The sequence below is a fragment of the Arachis ipaensis genome, chromosome B01 (assembly GCF_000816755.2).
Source record: "Arachis ipaensis cultivar K30076 chromosome B01, Araip1.1, whole genome shotgun sequence".
NCBI classification, from domain to species: Eukaryota; Viridiplantae; Streptophyta; class Magnoliopsida; order Fabales; family Fabaceae; genus Arachis; species Arachis ipaensis.
The window spans coordinates 28,808,613-28,813,504 of NC_029785.2; positions in this window are offsets into that span (position 1 = coordinate 28,808,613).

Genomic DNA, 4,892 nt, shown 5'->3' on the forward strand with positions numbered 1-4,892 from the left:
GGCTTTTCACTCAAACCCTAAATCCTCTCTTCCAAACCTCCAACGCTGCCGCCCTACTCTACTCCTAACAATCACACGTTCCGTTTCTTCACGCCGTCACCACGCCACCTCCGTCCTCATTGCAGACCGCGACAGCCACCACCATTGACGCAGGAGACTGCCACAGCCTGGCTGCCAGACAGCCGCACGCTGCGTGGCCTTGTGTCGCACCATACTCATCTCTGAACGACGCGTCTTCTTTGCGCCGCCTGTGGTCTACCGTCAACGAATCCAACGCCACCGTTTTCTCTGCTTGATCGCGACACTTCTCTTCGTCCCCTGTCAACGTTCACCGCGTCTTCATGGTTGACTCATCTCTTGCTGCTGATGCTTCTCACTACAAAGACTTTAAGGCCTTTCACAAGGATGTAAACCTCCTTCCTAGTGAGTTTCAAGTTTTTAACAAGTTTGTCTTTCTGTCTTTTAATATAATTCTTTTGTTCTGCCATCATTGAGTAATCAAATTGTGATTATTGGCTGCTATGTCTTAATTTGGGGTAATGGCTTGAAAGAGTTAATTGTTTCTCATAGAATTGTCTTGCTTATTAACCACATGATACCAGCATTGAGCAAAATTTTCTATTTTATGTTTATTATGATCACAAATTAGGCGCCAATATTTTATTTCAATATACTTGAGACCCCCAATATTTTATTTCAATATACTTGGCTACTCGCATTTGAATGATATTCATATGCTATTGAATTATTCTTTCTTAAAATTTGTAGAGAGGTTAAGAGGTATGCTAGGTAGAGGGGTAATTGGATAAGAGATGACATGCCATATTATGAACTTTTCAGTTTACTTTGTGCCCCAAAGGCATCTCTCTCAGCTGCATTTCTGTTTTTGATGTTACTCTTCCCTTTAAACACATGGTGTTTTGGTGCAAAGTCTGACATTTGTGATTGAACATTAGGTATAAAAAGGATAAATTAAGTGTGTCATAAAATTCCAAGGTTTCTTAATGGTTAACCATGATCATTTTCATCTAGTGTCATTTTGGTGAGTAATAGAAGATTTATGCTGACAATCTAACATGTTGACTCAGCAATAATGGTATGAAGAATAAATATTTTTCATATGATATATAATAAATAGTTAAGTATAACTTTGATCTTGCTTTCTACAGTAGAGTAATTAAGCTTAAATTTGATGCTTTTAACTATAACATTGTACATCCGTTAAGAAGCACTTTAAAGCATGCACTTATAGTTACATGCATATGCATATACATGTAAACATAACTTCATAGTATAATGGATGCAACTAATGTTTTTATCCTATTAGTAAAATCTTTTTTTCTGTCTTACTCTTACTTTCAGCATAGTTATATGACTTTCTTTATTGCAGGACCATTAACAGTAATTGATGTTTCTTCTCTAAGAGATGGATCAAAGGTGCGAGTGGCCTATCAGGTATAATATAGCTTATTTTCAAGTAAAATGTTCACGGCAATATTAAAATTGTTAACCTGTTAATTGCTTGATACAGGATCTTCCAAGAGCATATAGTGAGGACGTAGCATTGAAAGCATATCCAAAATGTGAGACTGTGCCATGTGACGAATTTGAAGAGTGTCAGAGATTTGAAATATAATTATTAAGTTTTTATTTGATTGGATTAGATTCAAGTAAATACAATTAAATTATGTTAGATGTTCATTTTACTAGGTATACGGATGGTTATTTTAATTATTAAGTGGATGTTTGGTTGATAGTATTAGATTCAAGTATATACAATTAAATTATACTGGGATGTTTAGTTTAATAGGTATGTGAATGGTTATTTTTATTTTCAGGTGGATGTATGATTTTTTGTATTAATTAATTATTATGTACCTTATATGAATATATAAAAAGTAAAATTTTCTTATATCATTAAGAAAATTAATTTTGTTAACCTGCATCTACGTGTGGTTTATGCATTTGCATCATTCAAATGATTATAATCCCTTTTAAAGTATAATATATTCGTGTCATCAATGCTTGAAAGTTAACGATAATGAAAAAATGAAGGGTTAAGTACTTAATTTTTACCCTTTAGAACCCAAAGAAATAATAGAATAATAAAATGCATTAAACAAAAAGAATAAGTTAATTTTGTCATAAAATAGTTATCTTGCTATTGCTGGCTAACTGGAGTAGTGAAATGGTCAATTCCAAATCATTTTTAAATTAAATATACCGGATGTTCATTTTACTAGGTATGCGGATGATTATATTTATTCTTAAGTCGATGTTCAACTCACTCAAGGAATATACAATAGTACTCAAATACTAATATTAATTTCTAAATAGAAAAAGAACATAAAAAACAAATCCCTAAAAAAAATAATAACTAGTTAGGGAAATAGGTGCTTGTCGATGGAAAACAACCATCTAATAACATGTTAAAGTAACCATCTACAAAATGTCAACTAGATATCAACAATGGTCCATATAGCGAGGTAGAAATAAACGGACATATTTAAACCAAGCTTCGAACACAATAATCATGCAGCAAGTGAGGTTTTGACTGTGATAAATCCAACAAATCAGCAATATAAATACAATATAAATACAATATTACTCAAATAGTAAGATAAATTGCTAAACACGAAAAGAAAAATAAAAAAACTAAAGCCCTGCAAAAAAATAATAACCAATTAAAAAAAAATAGGTGCTTGGTGATGGAAAACAATCGTTCAATAATTTGCTAAAGTAACCATCTACACCGTAGATATCAACAATATTCCACACAGCGAGAGAAAATAAAAACGAAAATATTTATACCAAACTTTTGCAATTCTTCTCGCACAAAAATTAAATCAAAAAGCAAAAATTAAATCAAAAAGCAACCATTCACATAACATTTTTATTCCACAAATTCTGACACAATAATCATGCAGCAAGTAAGGTTTTCACTGTGATAAATCCAACACCTAAGCAATATAAATACAATAGTACTCAGATACTAAGATAAATTGCTAAACAGAAAAAGAAAATAAAATACAAAATCCCTGCAAAAAAAGATAACCAATTAAGGGAATAGGTGCTTGTCAATGAAAAACAATTGCCCAAGGAGAGTCTCAACCATCCAACGGTCACGAAGGAGGAGGACCCAGGCTGCCGACTGACGCAGAATAGCTAGCGCGAATGACGTTGGGTGATGCAGGTCGCACCGGATGTTCAACCGCGACATTGCTCACGGTTTGCTTCAAGCGAGGGTGGTGGCGCGCGATGCAGTTCCCGTGTCAAGCGGCAACTCGGACGGGATGCGCAGCTGTCACAATGCGAAGCAATTGCTGCAATCAAAGGAGGACAGTTGCGAGCGAGGTTAGCCCGTGAAGTTCTATGCAGCAAAGACGCAGTTTGCAGTTCACGCGGCAGCTGGGGACGAGATGTTCAGCTGGGACAATGGGGAATTTCGGGTGGTAGCGTGGCTTCCGTTCAAAATAGGGGAATTGGAAAAAAAGTTGAAAATAAAGGTTAAAACAAAATTGAACAGCATTTAGATTAATTAGGGTAAAAAGGAGTTAATCCTCATGTTTAATTCATATTGGGCCTAACAACTCAGCCCATTGTAGCCATTGTACAAATACTTCATTGGCTCTCTAGCGGGACTCTTAAAAAAAAAGGAGATCGAACCGATCAAATTATTTAAAACTGGCAGTTCATCGATTTTTACTAAAATTGGCCGAGCCGAACTAATTCTTACCGGTTCTTTTTCTTTTATGGCCAGATATCTCAACCGAATCAATTTTATATGTCTGATTTACTAATTTTTCAATTTAACCGATCGATTCAGTTTGATTCTAACAACTATCCTTACCAAATTATTTTATCTGTAATTCTCCTTTATTTCGGTTGTCTTTCTTCGATCTTAACACTCGGCATAGCAAATTTATGTCAAAAACGACCTTAATTCCATCCCTTGTTCAAGAGCTTTTCTTTGTTTCGATTCCATCTTAATCGAAATATCAAGGTTTGGTTGAAATTATATTTGAACCAACAGAATCATTATCATTTTTCTCACTCTAACGATTTAAACATAATATTTTTTGTAGGTATTCCATTTTTAGTACTGAGACGTGAAGTTCTCTCAATTTTTCTAATTTAAACAAAAAATTTACACTTCAAACTTTTGAGATATCTATGTAACATATGAAAATCTTATTTCTCTAAATTACTATCTTTAAAATTAAATATATGATTTATAGATTATTTTGCTAGCTAGCTAGGTTGTGTATGCAAGGCTTTGAAATCAAAATTTATGCAAGGATTACATGGAACTTCCGCTATAAAATATGTAAAATCCTTCGAAACATCTGAGCAGTTTGTAGGCAAAAATCTATCAAATCATGGGTCCATCTAGTGTACAGATGCACTTTGGTACAGATTTACAGATTTTTGTTTTTATTTGGTTTAAAAGTGTATCACTAAAAGTGTTGCTCAAAGAGAAAGTGTTACCCTTAATCGTTAACTTGGCTCTGATACCAATTTTGCAATCTTTTTTACTATATGATACCATTTTTTTTTTACTAGTCCTTGTATATTGTAATTTCATTTTTATAGTTTTCAATCTTGTTTTAGTTTATAATATTCTTTTTTGCATGGATTATTGTATATAAAATCTTTTATCTGTTTGTCTTTTTCTTTAATATAATTTCTTAAATCCTCAAAAACTTCTTTTATTTCTACACTTTCTGTTGTTTCTAAATACCTTCTTAATTTTTCAACTTCATTTTCCATTTTTTCTTTCAACAGCTTTAATTCTTTTAAGTCATAATATGGTTTTCCAGGCATTTATAAATTTTTTAAGTTTAATTCCAACTTGTTTATATTTATTCTTATTTCTATCCTTTTTATTATAA